At 37.9% G+C, this 8,055-nt stretch overlaps 1 non-coding gene across 1 annotated transcript; it reads left to right on the top strand.

Annotated features, from left to right (window-relative positions):
* The first annotated feature begins 5,729 nt into the window (after window positions 1-5,729).
* On the top strand, window positions 5,730-5,837 carry LOC112780710 (small nucleolar RNA R71). Its single transcript, XR_003191527.1, has one exon. It is a non-coding gene; the product is annotated as a small nucleolar RNA R71 (small nucleolar RNA).
* The last annotated feature ends 2,218 nt before the right edge of the window (window positions 5,838-8,055 follow it).

Genomic DNA, 8,055 nt, shown 5'->3' with positions numbered 1-8,055 from the left:
GATGAGTTGGTTCTTATCAGTTATTTCTGTCAAGGAATGCATCACCAAGACAAGCTCCTTGGTACGCGGAATCGTGATTACACTTTAATTATGTAAAGTTCATTGCTCTTTCTTTCCCTGGAAATGGCGCCAAAAACATGATGCCAAAACCACGGTTCACAACTCCGTGTAACTGACCAGTAAGTGCACTGGGTCGTCCAAGTAATACCTTACGTGAGTAAGGGTCGAATCCCACGGAGATTGTTGGTATGAAGCAAGCTATGGTCACCTTGCAAATCTCAGTTAGGCGGATATAAATTGATAATGGTGTTTTCGAATTTAATATAATAAAATAGGGATAGAAATATTTATGTAATTCATTGGTAGGAATTTTAGATAAGCGAATGGAGATGCTTTCGTTCCTCTGAACCTCTGCTTTCCTGCTATCTTCATCCAATCAGTCTTACTCCTTTCCATGGCTGGCTTTATGTGATACATCACCACTGTCAATGGCTACTTTCGGTCATCTCTCGGGAAAATGATCCAATGCCCTGTCACGGCACGGCTAATCGTCTGGAGGCATTACCCTTGTCAATGGCTTCATCTTATCCTCTCAGTGAAAATGGTCAACGCACCCTGTCACGGTACGGCGATTCATCTGTCGGTTCTCGATCATGCTAGAATAGGATTTACTATCCTTTTGCGTCTATCACTAACGCCCTGCAATCGCGAGTTTGGAGCTCGTCACAGTCATTCATTCATTGAATCCTACTCGGAATACCACAGACAAGGTTTAGACTTTCCGGATTCTCTTGAATGCCGCCATCATTCTAGCTTACGCCACGAAGATTCTGATTAAGAGATCTAAGAGATATTCATTCAGTCGAAGGTAGAACGGAAGTGGTTGTCAGGCACGCATTCATAGGGAATGATGATGATTGTCACGTTCATCTCATTCAGATTGAAGTACGAATGAATATCTTAGAAGCGAAGTAAGATGAATTGAATAGAAAACAGTAGTACTTTGCATTAATCTTTGAGGAACATCAGATCTCCACACCTTAATCTATGGAGTGTAGAAACTCTACCGTTAAAAATACATAAGTGAAAGGTCTAGGCATGGCCGAATGGCCAGCCCCTCTGATCTAAGAACCAGGCGTCCAAAGATTCTCAAGATTCAAAGATGGTTCAAAAGATGTCTAATACAATAGTAAAAGGTCCTATTTATAATAAACTAGCTACTAGGGTTTACATGAGTAAGTAATTGATGCATAAATCCACTTCCGGGGCCCACTTGGTGTGTGCTTGGGCTGATCTTGAGTGTTGCATGTGTAGAGGTCCTTCTTGGAGTTGAACGCCAGCATTTGTGCCAGTTTGGGCGTTCAACTCTGGTTTTGGATCCTTTTCTGGCGCTGGACGCCAGATTTAGGTAGAAAGCTAGCGTTAAACGCCAGTTTACGTCGCCTATTCTTGGCCAAAGTATGGACTATTATATATTTCTGGAAAGCCCTGGATGTCTACTCTCCAACGCAATTGGAAGCGTGCCATTTCGAGTTCTGTAGCTCCAGAAAATCTACTTTGAGTGCAGGGAGGTCAGAATCCAACAGCATCAGCAGTCCTTCTTCAACCTCTGAATCTGATTTTTGCTCAAGTCCCTCAATTTCAGCCAGAAAATACCTGAAATCACAGAAAAACACACAAACTCATAGTAAAGTCCAGAAATGTGAATTTAACATAAAAACTAATGAAAACATCCCTAAAAGTAACTAGATCCTACTAAAAACATACTAAAAACAATGTCAAAAAGCGTATAAATTATCCGCTCATCACAACACCAAACTTAAATTGTTGCTTGTCCCCAAGCAACTGAAAATCAAATAGGATAAAAAGAAGAGAATATACTATAAATTCCAAACTATCAATGAAACATAGCTCCAATCATATGAGCGGGACTTATAGCTTTTTGCCTCTTGAATAGTTTTGGCATCTCACTTTATCCATTGAGGTTCAGAATGATTGGCATCTATAGGAACTCAGAGTTCAGATAGTGTTATTGATTCTCCTAGTTCAGTATGATGATTCTTGAACACAGCTATTTCATGAGTCTTGGCCGTGGCCCTAAGCACTTTGTTTTCCAGTATTACTACCGGATACATAAATGCCACAGACACATAATTGGGTGAACCTTTTCAGATTGTGACTCAGCTTTGCTAAAGTCCCCAATTAGAGGTGTCCAGGGTTCTTAAGCACACTCTTTTTTTGCTTTGGACCTTGACTTTAACCGCTCAGTCTCAAGTTTTCACTTGACACCTACACGCCACAAGCACATGGTTAGGGACAGCTTGGTTTAGCCGCTTAGACCAGGATTTTATTCCTTTAGGCCCTCCTATCCACTGATGCTCAAAGCCTTGGGATCCTTTTTATTTGCCCTTGCCTTTTGGTTTTAAGGGTTATTGGCTTTTTGCTCTTGCCTCTTGGTTTTAAGAGCTTTGGCTTTTTCTGCTTGCTTTTTCTTTTTTTTCTTTCTATATTTTTTTCGCCTATTTTTTTGTTTTTTTTTTTGTTTTTTTTTTCTGCAAGCTTTGTTCTTTGCTGCTTTTTCTTGCTTCAAGAATCATTTTTATGATTTTTCAAATTATCAAATAACATGTCTCCTAGTCATCATTCTTTCAAGAGCCAACATATTTAATATTCTTAAACAACAACTTCAAAAGACATATGCATTGTTCAAGCATACATTCAGAAAACAAGAAGCATTGTCGCCACATCAATATAATTAAGCTAAGTTCAAGGATAAATTCGAAACTCATGTACTTCTTGTTCTTTTGAATTAAAACATTTTTCATTTAAGAGAGGTGATGGATTCATAGGACATTTATAACTTTAAGACAAAGTTACTAACTACTAATGATCATGTAATGAAGACACAAACACAGATAAGCACATAACATAGAAAACGAAAAACAAAAGAAATAAGAACAAGGAATGAATCCACCTTAGTGATGGTGGCGTTTCCTTCTTGAGGAACCAATGATGTCCTTGAGCTCTTCTATGTCTCTTCCTTGTCTTTGTTGCTCCTCCTTCATTGCTTTTAGATCTTCTCTGATTTCATGAAGGATGATGGAGTGCTCTTGATGTTCCACCCTTAGTTGCTTCCAATAATTTTGTGGAAGAAAATGTATCCCCTGAGGTAACTCAATGATCTCTTGATTTGCAGTCAAATGTTCTACCACTGAGCTATAGACCCTTGATGGAAGCTTTTGTCTTCCCTTTCCTCTTTCTAGAGGTTTCTCTGGCCTTAGGTGCCATCAATGGTTATGGAAAAAAACAAAAAAGCTATGCTTTTACCACACCAAACTTAGAATGTTGCTCGCCCTCGAGCAAAAGAAGAAAGAATAGAAGAAGAAGAAGAAGATATGGAGGAGATGGATGGGAGTGTGTATTCGGCCATATGGGTGGGATTGGGTGGGAGAGAGATGTTGAATTTTGAAGGTAGTGGGTGTATGGATGTGAGTGGTAAATGGAAAACAGAAGGGATGATCATGAATGGAAAGAGAGATGATGAGGTAGGTGGGGATCCTGTGGGGTCCACAGATCCTGAGATGATCCTGTGGGGTCCATAGATCCTGAGGTGTCAAGGCATTTACATCCCTGCACCAATTTAGGCATGTAAAATGCCCTTGCACACAACTCTGGGCGTTCAACGCCAGGTTGGTGCCCATTTTGGGTGTTCAACGCCCATTTGTTGCCATTTCTGGCGTTGAACGCCAGAACCATGCTTGTTCTGGGCGTTCAGTGCCAGGATGCTGCCCATTTTGGGCGTTCAGCGCCAGAACCATGCTCTGTTCTGGCGTTGAACGCCAGGCAGATGCTCCTCCAGGGTGTGATTTTTCTTCTGCTGTTTTTGATTCCGTTTTCAATTTTTATATTTATTTTGTGACTCCACATGATCATGAACCTATAAAGACATATAACTAAGAAAAATATAGTTAGATAAATAAAAATTGGGTTGCCTCCCAACAAGCGCTTCTTTAATGTCAATAGCTTGACAGTGGGCTCTCATGGAGCCTCACAGATGTGCAGAGCTTTGTTGAGACTCTCCAACACCAAACTTAGAGTTTGGATATAGGAGTTCAACACCAAACTTAGAGTTTGGTTGTGGCCTCCCAACACCAAACTTAGAGTTTGACTGTGGGGGCTCTGGTTGACTCTGCTTTGAGAGAAGCTTTTTCTGCTTCCTCTCCATGGTTGCAGAGGGAGATCCTTGAGTTTTAAACACAAGGGAGTCCTCATTCCATTGAAGGACTATTTTACCTCTGTCAACATCAATCACAGCTCTTGCTGTGGCCAAGAAAGGTCTTCCTAGGATGATGGATTCATCCTCTTCCTTTCCAGTATCCAGGACTATGAAATCAGCAGGGATGTAAAGGCCTTCAACCTTTACTAATACGTCCTCTACTTGTCCATATGCCTGTTTTCTTGAATTGTCTGCCATCTCTAACGAGATTTTAGTAGCTTGCACCCCATAGATTCCCAGTTTCTCTATTACAGAGAGGGGCATGAGGTTTATCCCTGAACCAAGGTCACACAGAGCCTTAAAGATCATGGTGCCTATAGTACAAGGTATTATGAACTTTCTAGGATCCTGTCTCTTCTGAGGCAATGTCAGTTGATCCAGATCACTTAGTTCATTGATGAACAAGGGAGGTTCAACTTCCCAAGTATCAATGCCAAATAATTTGGCATTCAGCTTCATGATTGCACCAAGAAACTTGCCAGTTTGCTCTTCAGTAACATCCTCATTTTCTTCAGAAGAGGAATACTCATCAGAGCTCATGAAGGGCATAAGGAGGTTCAATGGAATCTCTATGGTCTCTAGATGAGCCTCAGAGTCCTTTGGTTCCTCAGAGGGAAGCTCCTTATTGATCACTGGACGTCTCAGGAGGTCTTTCTCCTTGGGATTTGCGTCCCCCACTCCCCTTGTAGGTTCGGCCATGGTGCTTATGTCAATGGCCTTGCACTCTCCCTTTGGGTTCTCTTCTGTATTGCTTGGGAGAGTACTGGGAGGGATTTCAGTGATCCTTTTACTCAGCTGACCCACTTGTGCTTCCAAATTTCTAATGGAAGATCTTGTTTCATTCATGAAACTTACAGTAGCCTTAGACAGATCAGAGACTAAGTTTGCCAAATTAGAAGTATTTTGTTCAGAGTTCTCTGTCTGTTGCTGAGTGGATGATGGGTTTATTATTGCTAAACCTATTTCTTCCACCATTATTAAAGCCTTGTTGAGGCTTTTGATCCTTCCATGAGAAATTTGGATGATTTCTCCATGATGAGTTATAGGTGTTTCCATAAGGTTCACCTAAATAATTCACCTCTGCTATTGCAGGGTTCTCAGGATCATAAGCTTCTTCTTCATAAGAAGCCTCTTGAGTACTGTTGGATGCAGCTTGCATTCCATGCAGACTCTAAGAGATCATATTGACTTGCTGAGTCAATATTTTATTCTGAGCCAATATGGCATTCAGAGTATCAACTTCAAGAACTCCCTTCTTCATAGGCGTCCCATTACTCACAGGATTCCTTTCAGAAGTGTACATGAACTGGTTATTAGCAACCATGTCAATGAGTTCTTGAGCTTCTGCAGGAGTTTTCTTTAGGTGAATGGATCCACCTGCAGAAGTGTCCAGTGACATCTTTGATAGCTCAGATAAACCATCATAGAATATATCCAGGATGGTCCATTCTGAAAGCATGTCAGAAGGACACTTTTTGGTCAACTGTTTGTATCTTTCCCAAGCTTCATAGAGGGATTCACCTTCTTTCTGTCTGAAGGTTTGAACATCAGCTCTAAGCTTGCTCAGCTTTTGAGGAGGAAAGTACTTGGCTAAGAAAGCCGTGACCAGCTTATCCCAAGAGTTCAGGCTGTCTTTGGGTTGAGAATCCAACCATAATCTAGCTCTGTCTCTTACAGCAAAAGGGAAAAGCATGAGCCTGTAGACTTCAGGATCTACTCCATTAGTCTTAACAGTATCACATATCTGCAAGAATTCAGTTAAGAACTGAAAAGGATCTTCAGATGGAAGTCCATGAAACTTGCAGTTCTGCTGCATCAGAGAAACTAATTGAGGTTTCAGCTCAAAGTTGTTTGCTCCAATGGCAGGAATGGAGATGCTTCTTCCATGTAAATTGGAATTAGGTGCAGTAAAGTCACCAAGCATCTTTCTTACATTATTATTATTTTCGGCTGCCATCTCCTCTTCCTGTTTGAAAATTTCTGAAAGGTTATCTCTGGATTGTTGTAATTTAGCTTCTCTTAATTTTCTCTTTAGAGTCCTTTCAGGTTCTGGATCTGCTTCAACAAGAATATTCTTGTCCTTGCTCCTGCTCATATGACAAAGAAGAGGGCACAGAAAAAAAAATAATAATAATATGGATCCTTTATACCACAGTGAGATGAGATGTTAGTAGATAAATAAATAAATAGAATAAGATGGGAGAGGGAGAATTTTCGAAAAATATTTTTGAAAAAGAGTTAGTAATTTTCGAAAATGGTTTTTTGAAAAATGTTAGTATTTTTCAAAAAATTTTTTAAAATAAAAAATAAAAATAAGAATAATTAGTTAATTAAAAAGAAATTTTTGAAAAAGAGGGAAGATATTTTCGAAAATTAGAGAGAGGGAGTTAGTTAGGTAGTTTTGAAAAAGTTAAGAAACAAACAAAAAGTTAGTTAGTTAGTTGAAACAAATTTTGAAAAGATAAGAAGTTAGGAGGTTAGACAAGATATTTTGAAACCAACTTTTTGAAAAAGGTAAGATAAGAAGATATTTTAGAAATTAGTTTTGAAAAAGATTTGATTTTTAAAATCTCAATTAATGACTTGATTCATAAGAAATCACAAGATATGATTCTAGAACTTAAAATTTGAATCTTTCTTAACAAGTAAGTAACAAACTTGAAATTTTTGAATCAAAACATTAATTGTTATTGTTATTTTCGAAAATTATGATATAAAATTAAGAAAAAGATTTTTGAAAAATATTTTTTTGAATTTTCGAAAATAACTAAGAAGTTTGAAAAAGATTTGATTTTTTAAAAAGATTTTGAAAAAGATAAGATTTTCAAATTGAAAATTTGATTTGACTCATAAGAAACAACTTGATTTTAAAAATTTTTGAAAAAGTCAACTCAAATTTTCGAATTTGATGAGAGAAAAAGGGAAAGATATTTTTTTTTTGAATTTTTATGATGCAAGAGAAAAACACTAAAAAGATGCAATGCATGAAATTTTTAGATCAAAACATGTGATGCATGCAAGAATGCTATGAATGTCAAGATGAACACCAAGAACACTATGAATGTCAAGATGAACATCATAGACACAATTTTGAAAAATTTTTAATGCAAAGAAAACATGCAAGACACCAAACTTAGAATTCTTTAATGCTTAGACACTAAGAATTCAAGAATGCATATGATAAACATGAAAAGACACAAAACAAAAAATCATCAAGATCAAACAAGAAGACTTACCAAGAACAACTTGAAGATCATGAAGAACACCATGAATGCATGAGATTTTCGAAAAATGCAAGATGCATATGCAAGTGACACCAAACTTATGATATGACTCAAGACTCAAACAAGAAACACAAAAAATGTTTTTGATTTTTATGATTTTCTAATTTTTTTTATTTTTTCGAAAATTATATGAAAAAGAAAAAAATAAGGATTCCAAAATTTTTAACATGAATTCCAGGAATCTTGCATTCTTAGTCTAAAGCTTCAGTCCAGGAATTAGACATGGCTCACTAGCCAGCCAAGCTTTCAATGAAAGCTCCAGTCCAAAACACTAGACATGGCCAATGGCCAGCCAAGCTTCAGCAAGATATCAGAATATACTGCTCATTACTTATCAAATATGTAACTTGCCTCTATGCTGATGGTTTGGAAGCCTCAGTCCAAAAGAATTTAGACATGGCTTTGTAGCCAGCCAGGCTTCACATGCTTCTTGAAACACTAGAATTCATTCTTAAGAATTTTGAATCTATAGAATAATTTATTTTTGAAAATATT

This window comes from Arachis hypogaea, chromosome 19 (assembly GCF_003086295.3).
Source record: "Arachis hypogaea cultivar Tifrunner chromosome 19, arahy.Tifrunner.gnm2.J5K5, whole genome shotgun sequence".
In the NCBI taxonomy this organism is placed as follows: domain Eukaryota; kingdom Viridiplantae; phylum Streptophyta; class Magnoliopsida; order Fabales; family Fabaceae; genus Arachis; species Arachis hypogaea.
Note: the sequence above shows the minus strand (reverse complement) of the source record. Positions and strands in the feature narration are given on the sequence as shown.